Consider the following 9,725-nt stretch of genomic DNA (forward strand, 5'->3'; position numbering starts at 1 on the left):
TATTGGCGTGGTGTGTCGAGTCATCCACGTTTACTTTAGATTCTGATCTTTCAAAACTTTGCCTTCGAGGCGTACTGCTTCTTCCTCGGTTCCAATTGCCTCGTCCTCTATTATAGCCTCTGAATTGGCTCTTTGCAGCTAACGCTTTGTTCTGTTTTATTTCTTCCCGGTTACTTTTTCCTGATGCGTTCTTTTGCTCAGATTCCAACCTTCGTTCTTCTTCTAATAATTTGGACTTCAATGCCGTCATTGTCAAATCATCGTTATCGATTCTTAAGCTTCTGGATAAGTATTCGTAATCCTTAGGTAAACCCAGCACTGCAAACCCTGCTAAAGCAATTTCATCAAACGAGAATCCTGCGTTTCTAACTTTGTGGTATAAGTTATTTCTCATAGCCAACTAATCCCCAACGCTTTCATTTTCTTTCTTTTCCGTGTTGACGAAGTCTTTCAAAAGTAACAAACCATGCCATGTGTCAAAACTTGTATGTATTTGTTTCAGCGTCGACCATACTTCTGCAGCTCTGGCACAGTCTGCTATGTCGTCCAACCCTTGATCATTTACAATCATGTAGATGATAGATTTAGCTTTGTGGTCCAAGGCTGTTTGTGCTGCGGTCATATCTTCTCCGTATCCTGGCTCTATGGCTGACCAACAACCTTTAACTTCGAGAAGTCCTTGGGCCCTCATGACCAATGTCCATAATTTTTTCATGGAGCTTCTCTATCTTGTATTCATCCCCCATGGTGTTTAGTGTATTTATCTTCCGGACTCGTTTAAATATCGCGCTTCAAATGTTTTTCATTCGAAATTTATTCTTCGGGAGTTCCACTTCACACTTCGACTCTCTTTTATTATTCTACTGCGTGTTATTTCTCAACTAATCAAAGTGCGAAACACCAAAATAATCTAATACTGCTGCCAGTGGATAACAAAAAGTATAAGAAAAAAACACAAATCTGGTTTGTAATGGTCAAGTACTGCCACCAGGTACTATTTCTCAACTATTCAAAGTGCCAGTGACCAAAATAATCTAATACAGCTGCCAGTGGATAACAAAAAGTATGGGGAAAAAACAATTATAGCAATGGTAGAGTACTGCCACCAGGTGTTATTTCTCAACTATTGAAAGTGCGAAACACCATAATAATCTAATTCGCAGCTGCCAGTGGATAACAAAAAGTATGGGAAAAAACAATTTGGTTTATAATGGTCAAGTACTGTCACCAGGTGTTATTTCTCAACTATTCAAAAAGTGAAACACCAATGTAATCTAATACAGCTGAAAGTGGTTAACAAAAAGTATAGGAAAAATACAATTTGGTTTGTAATAGTCAAGTACTGCCACCAGGTGTTATTTCTCAACTATTCCAAGTGCGAAACAACAAAATAGTCTAATACTGCTGCAGCGCCGTAGCTAGGGCTGGGCGGCCGGGGCAGCCGCCCCGGCCGCCGTCCCCGCGATAGGGTATGGGGCACCAAAATTTGTCCATATTATTATATTAGGGGGTGCCAAAATTGCAGCTCGCCCCTGGCGCCATTTTCTCTAGCTACGGCCCTGTACTGCTGCCAGTGGATAACAAAAAGTATGAGAAAAAAACACAAATCTGGTTTGTAATGGTCAACCCTTACAAAAATTTAAACAACTAAAGGACTACAGTTGAGCTACCGTTTATTTACTTTTCTTAAAACTTATTCTCAACTATAGACAACCAAGGAAATTATCTAAAGAAAATGGTCAAATGTGCAACAATATTTACTCTATTTACTGGTTGTTTACAGGTTGAGAACAACAAAAAGACAATTTCTGAACTTCTTTGAGTTGCTATGATACTCTACCAAAAAAACCATTATGACATTTAAACTCTAATCTAGTTGATAAATTATTGTTCTCAGTCAGTTGACAACTTATAGGTGGTGTTCAGATTGAGAACCACAAAAAGACATTTTTTTAACTTCTTTGAGTTGCTATGATACTCTACCAAAAAACCATTATGACATTTAAACTCTAATCTAGTTGATATATTATTGTTCTCAGTCAGTTGACAACTTATAGGTTGTTTACAGGTAACTACCCTTACAAAAAGTGAGACAACCGGATGACAGAAGTTGAGCTACCGATAGGCGACTTCGTAAAAATTTTGCATCTAATTCTCAACTGTAGACAACCAAGAATAAACAAATTACAATACTTTAACAATATCCAAGTTGAACTAAAAGTGTTAACAACAAATAAACAATTTATGGGCTTCCTCTAGTTGCTATGATTTTCTTATTCAATTTTCTCGAGACTGTTTAGGCTACCTTCTAGTTGACTACATACTGTGATCGACCAATTAACAATAAAATGACTACTTTTGTTGCTATGATATTCTTATTCAATTTTCCCCATAGATTTTAAGCTACCTCCTAGTTGACTAAATACTGTGAGCGACCACATAACAATAAAATTACTACTTGGGTTGCAATACACTACTACAGTAAGCGACAAAGCAATTTTCTACGTCGACGCTCGCTGTCTCTGCGTTTTGACTTTATTGATAAACAGCCCTTATTTCTGGCAAGGACCATGCATTTTTATTTCTTAGTAAATTCATAACTTTGGTATTACAGTCGGGGCAAAGTGTAGTGACTGACGCGCCATCTACTTAACTCCTGTTTTCCCAAAAACGTATATAGTTAGTGCTTTGGAAAAATCGCCGTAGATGGAGCCACAATAAATTACGAAATGGTTAATTGTTCGATCGGTTTTGGACGCCCCTATCGAAGAAGCGGTGAACACTTTCTGCCTGTCCATTCACCCTAAGAAATATTAAAATGAAATGTTATTTTTCAAATCCGACCAGGACCTATGCATTCGGAGAAGCTTAAAAAACCTCGTGTCGAAATACTGTGTTCTTTAATCTCGAAAATTGTACTTAAAATGGGGACCTACTTTAAAGAGATTATAACCCCGGCAGGGAATTCGAAGTTGCTAGAAAAATCCCCTGTAGCGCTGGCTTACACGTAAATCTGCTGCGTAAATATCTTATGAAAGAAATAATACACACCCCTATAGTCAGCCCGGGCCTGATGGTGTGTATTAGTAAGTATGATAACTAAAATAAAAAACTATTAATGAAAAGTATTTTATTATCTGATTATTTGTTTAGCTCAAAAAATTATTGTAAACATTCATTCTTCAACATTTTACATAATATTCTTTTTAATCATTATTGATATCGTGTAGTACTTTCCACATCACTGGAGTCGCTTTGAAGTAAACTGCGTCCGGAATTTTCAATTGTGTCAATGTCATTAGAATCACTGTCGCTACGCATATCATAAGATGAAATAAAATGACGTTCACTCAGTTTCGCAATTTTGGCCTTGGAGACATGTTTTCTCGAATAACATCGCTTCTGTTCCATTTTCTTATCCATATGCAAATCGCGAAAAAACTACGTTTTCAAAATAAATTACTTAAGTGGGTGCCGCAATACGAGTAACTTATTTCGAGATATCCTAGGAAATACAGATGGTCAACCCCCACATCGAGAAAAATGTCCTTTCCCCTTATAAACTGTATCAATGCAATATCAAGCGGCGAGTGATGAAATTACCAGGGGTCAGCTTCAATTTTTTTAATTTTTTAATTGAACTTTTGCACTTGCCAACAGAAGGCTTCTAACAAAAATAGTTTCCGCGCTCTTTTCTCCGTTTAACATTACCCAGACCTTGCCGTTTAATCGCCGGCCGCAAGATTGGCGCCCCAGTTACGACTGACATTTTTGAACTAGGCTTTCTTATCTCTATTTTTTAACATATATCTGCTTATTTCCAGTGAAACTGTATCTCGAGTAACGAGATGAATGAACATCACCCAGTAGTCGCACCGAGCTAAATAGCTTTATATTTAAAAAACCCAAAAAGACACAAAACCTCAACTTGTTTTTTACGGATATTTGAAGAAACTCTAAGGTTGACTTTATGTTATCTTTCATCATTCTTTACTCCGTATTATTATAGTATAGACTTTATTTTGCGCCAAAGCCATGACGCTAATATTGCGTGAGACGTAGTATAAATCTAGTGAGGGGAGAGAACAAAGTTTAACCAGGTAATATGACCACTGCCATTTACAAATAAGGTGTTTCTTAAGTGAACTAATGTCAGTAAAGGTTGTAAAATTTAGAATTGACTTTCGCCACTGTAGCGGCGTCCTCGTGTAGTAAAATTTTATTAAAGTTATGGCTACTAAAAGAAGCGCGTCTTCTGAGCTTATGAAACTTCATGTAGACGAAGTTGTGAAATCGAAACGCGCGGAGCTACATGTACAAACATCGTCAAGATCCCCACTAAAAGCGAAAGTATTGGTATACTGGATAACAGACAACAAAGTGAGCCTCGTAAGTGAAACCGATGTAGTGTCTAAGGAGTATATTAAAGAAGGAATAACAGCCATGGTAAAATGGCAAAAGGAAAATGGCCGATCGGCTGGCTACAAATGCAAAGTTTTGGCCATTAGTGAAGGTTAGTGAAGTCTGACTACTTTTTCCGTTGGGATGAGTAAAAGGTTTTTTTAGTATCCGATGTTAGTAATCGAATAGATAGAGCATGCCCTTGGAGATACCGTAATATTAAATATTTAATAAATATTAAATATTTGTGTAATATTTATTAAATATGCCTATTTCATATGCCTATTTAATATTTATTAAATATTTATTTATTTAAAAGGCCTTTTTAATATTTTTTAAAATTTTATTTATTTAATAGGCTTATTTAATATTTTTTAAAAATTTATTAAATATAAGTTCTTATTGTTAATTTTTTCTTTAGATATTGAGTATCTTAAAAAAAAGAGGAAGAATTTATTCAGGCATTATCTAATGGCACGCCTGAAATTTCGACGGGGTACGCATCGAAACCACGTAATTCCAGTAATTCATTTAGAGTTAAAACCATAAACAACTCAAAAAAACAAAAGGGAATCAGATATCCAAAATGTTAGAAAGGAAGTAGAGTCTTCAGTTTTAGAGCTCGAACCGTTGGCAGGTGGGGGTCACAGATAAGTGGGAATACAATTGGCAAAAAAAATACGTTTTCGACGTTTGAGCCTTTAAATGATGGAGATGCATGTACCCCAAAAATATCAAAAGGAAGTAGGTTCAACAATAGCAATGCTTTAAAGCGTAATGACGCCTTACTTATTAACGAATTTCCCATAGAGGTGAAGGCTCGATAGACACCGATGATGTAGATGCCCAAGTTACGGACGGCGGCGGTTCTGTGGAGGTCACAAGCTTGGAAAAAGATAATCCGAAAGGCAACGTCGAAATACAATTGCCTGTTTTATGTGCCCGATGTCAGTTTCCAGACAATGGTAATATACTTTCGGCCTCTTGTAATGTTCATGTGTGAAAACGTGTAAAATATGTATATTTCAGTTAACATCGAGAACCTATTGCAGACGAAAGATCTATTCGATCGAATGATAACTTTGAAAAATAATAATAATAATAATGTTCGCAGCGTGCAGCAGACTGAAGCTAACGTAGAACAAATGGTAATTGGTTCGACTGCTGCATTTGTTTCATAGGTTCTTATGGGCAGTTTTTAAATTTTAGGTAGAATTAGTCAAAGGATCCGGATATTTCGTAACCGTTAAAAAGAAAAACGAAATTAGAATCAAAGCGAAATTTCGGGACAGCGCCATACGCGCCATCTTAACGTCGAAATATTCTACAGAAGAATTAAGCGAGTTAACGGCCGGGGGGCGTCATGGGACTAAAAAAGTTTCCTCTCTGATATTGGATACAATTAATAGTACAGTGATATTTCTTAAATAATTTCAACTCCGCGATATGGCATGTGACGTCACTGTTCTGGTTTCTTATGTTTTTCAAAATTGTTTACATGATCTTTCTTCTGTAAATTTTATTGTACATTTGTCTTATAAAAATGCGACATGGGATAGCATTTCCAAAAATTACAGTAACTTCTTTCATTTAGTAACTCCTCAATTAAAACAAAAACCTGTCTAAATGTTTCCAATGTTATATCAGAAATTAATTGTATTTAATATTTTATTATTTACAGTTTACCTTGAGAAATATTTCAAAAAGAACAAAGCGGACGAAACTTACATCACGAAAGTGATAAACATCAAAATAACAGTCGCCAGGCGCAAAATGAAACAAAACAATGTGAGGCGAGAGTACTTAAGGAAGCAGAGCTTTCGAATGATAAAACTGTCACTGAAGGCGATTCGCTTTCCGAAAATGAGTGAATTCAATAAATTGTATTACACTTGTATTTTTCCAGAATAAAATCTTAGTAATATACATGTTGTCTAAATTTCATGTACTTTATTCTTTGGCTGTTATATAATAGCCCTTCAATCACTAGGCCATATGGTCATTAAACCATTTTGTTGCTCCTCCATCGACCATTTCGAAGCTCGCCCATTTCGTCACTATTCCGTGGCTCGACCATTTCGTCACTATTCCGTGGCTCGACCATTTCGTCACTATTCCGTGGCTCGACCATTTCGTCACTATTCCGCGGCTCGACCATTTCGTCACTATTCCACAGCTCGACCATTTCGTCACTATTCCACAGCTCGACCATTTAGTCACTACTCCACAGCTCGACCATTTCGTCACTAATCAGTAGCTCTTGTTTTTATTCGCGCTTCGACCACTTGACTATTTGACGCGCGACCATTTGATCAATCTCTTATTGCCCCACTATTTTGTCGCTCTTTTATCACGTGACGGAAAAATATATACTAAATCGTGCCTATTGAGTTAGCCAACTTTTAGTCTTCCGGTCATCTGTAGGTTGTTTATTCGTCGGTCTTTCATCTAACTCTTATAGCATGATTATAAACCAACTTTTTCTAAATTCATAAAGCAGTTATCTTGCTTTAATTAGACAACAATTGATCTCATTAAAAACGCATGAAAAAAGCTTCACGGCAATTTGTGGGCTACCAATTTTTTGGTAAGGGAAGTACTGCCACCAGGTACTATATCTCAACTATTCAAAGTGCCAGTGACCAAAATATTCTAATACAGCTGCCAGTGGATAACAAAAAGTATGGGGGAAAAACAATTATGGTTTGTAATGGTCAAGTACTGCCACCAGGTGTTATTTCTCAACTATTCAAAGTGCCAGTGACCAAAATAATCTAATACAGCTGCCAGTGGATAACAAAAAGTATGGGAAAAAAACAATAGTTGTTTTCACAAAAGATCGTTGGTCACATGATCTCGTGAAGTACGGCCAAAATGAAATCTCAAGATTGGCCAAATTTGCGAGCTCTCGGGCAGCCTTGGAAATAAGGTTTTTTTTAAAACTGGTCCTTAAGACCAGTGACCCCCTAGCATATGAATTATTAAACTGGTCCTTATGAGCAGTGACCCCCTAGCTTATGAATTATTAAACTGGTCTTATATAAAATGTGCCAATGTCATTTATATGCGTTAAAAAACATATACTACATGTTTAGAAGTTAGATTATGTTGGTAACATTAACTTTGCACGAATTCAAAATAGTACCACCAGAATAGTACAATATAGTACTATCTCACTTAAGACTACTACCAGAGCCTAGAAGACCCTCGTAATTTACCGTATTATCTCTCTTTCTCTAGGCCCCGTAACTCCAGAGTCCCCGGTCCGTTACCGCGTAGCCAGGTAGCCTACCGTACTCGGGGGAAAGCGAGACTAGAGGATTGAGGGTTTGCGGCCAGAGGGGGGTTAGACAGTTCGACTCGTTCGAGGGATGCGAGCGAAGGGACTCTACATAAAACCTCGACGTGCGGCCCCGGCGGTAGTAAGAGGAGTCGCTGTACATAGGGAAATCCAAATTGATATAAACCTTTAATTAATCTAATATTATTTGGAATTATTAAACTGGTCACCTTCTGTTTTTTTTTATATTATTTCGAATTAATAAACTGGACACGGTGACCAGTGACCCCCCAAATTTTGAATAAATAAACTGGTCTGAACAATTAATTAACTGGTCTTTGACCACCTGACCACCGTTATTTCCAAGGCTGCTCTCGGGTGTTGTGTTTTCTGCTATTAAAAAGTTACGAGGCTTACGCGAGCTTACAATATTTTTACTAGTTACAGAACTTACAGTTTTGCAGTAAAGTGAGTTTAAAGGTTAGTATATAATAAAACTAAATTATTATTATAAAGGTAAACTACAATTTCTCTATTTTCAGATTTATTTAGGTATTTTGTTTTGTTTTTAGCATTATTTAGACTGAATATATCCTGCTGTGGAGACTTGGCTGTGGTTTATGCTTTAGGTAAAATCACAATGAGTATAATTCGAACCCACAATTCTAATTGTTTTTCTTATCAACTAAAGTATGTCAAATAAAAGAAAGTGGGGTGGCCACAAATGTTGCGTTCCTGGGTGTACAACCTCATCATACAAGAACGTAAATACTACCTTTAGCAAATTTCCAAAAGAGGAAAGTCTTCGTGAGAAATGGATCAAGATCATAAATGAAAATTGTAAAGATTACGGTGATAAACCTAAGAACAGACCATGGACAACCCCGGTTCGCAGATTTTTGGGTTCGAGGTTTCAAGAAGTTTGTGGATTCCATTTTAGTACAGATGACCGGAGAAAGTACGGACAGAATATGCCTTGTCATTTTCACCATGTAGCCGCAGCTGATGAGACCAAAATTATGAACGAATCATTCTGTGAAGTTTCAAATTACGTGATTATTGCTTAGGAAGCTACAAGTGTGGGGACCTTTAAGAAAAACGATGTTGGTACTGAAATTCTTTCGTGGAAGAACCATCACAATAAAAATGGTAATAAAGCTTTTATATTTGATTGAATTAATTTTAACTAAATTGATTTTTTTTTCATAAAATCACAGTTATAGCTTGATCAAGGACTTTGATGTTCTATCCGAGGTAGTTTCAAACCAACAGAAAACTATCGAAATGCTAGTAACTATGATAAATGGTATGGGAAAACTTACAGCGGAAAATGTTGCTCTCAAGAGAAAAAATCAAGAACTTGGAAAGAAATTAAAAGAACTGAAAAGTACAAATGAACGTCTTTCTTGTGTAAATTCAGAATTATCAACCCTCCAAGAAAAACTTTTTTCAATCGAAACTGCAAATCAATCTTTAAAGGCTCGTATACTGTTGTTGGAGAAAAACAACAAATTTTCTTTAACAAGTATTACGAACTCGGATATGTTACATTTTTACACTGGCTTCGACTCTGAAGAAGAATTCAACAGTTTATATGAATACATAGAACCACATTTAACATATTATCGCAGTTGTGGAGGTTACGAAAGAAAAACTGAAAGGAAGACCTCGGGAAGTACCGGAAGACCATTGGCATTGGACTTTAAAAATCAGCTTTTCTTGGTACTGTGTAGATTAAAAGTTGGATTATTAGAGCAAGATTTGGCTTATCGTTTTGGAGTTTCAGTGTCTACGGTCTCAAACATATGCATAACATGGTTCGACTTGTTGCATAAAAGATTAACACAACTGAATTTTTGGCCATCAAGGGAAGCTGTAGACAATGACCTGCGAGACGAATTCAAGAAGTTATATCCAACGACAAGGGTTTTAATTGACGCAACAGAACTGTTTATACAAACTCCCCATGACTATACAACCGAAAGTGACACATGGTCATCGTATAAGCATCATAGTACAGCCAAGGGACTTATCGGAATAGTCC

The sequence above is a fragment of the Leiobunum rupestre genome, chromosome 6 (genome assembly GCF_980474605.1).
Source record: "Leiobunum rupestre chromosome 6, qqLeiRupe1.1.hap1, whole genome shotgun sequence".
Lineage (NCBI taxonomy): Eukaryota > Metazoa > Arthropoda > Arachnida > Opiliones > Sclerosomatidae > Leiobunum > Leiobunum rupestre.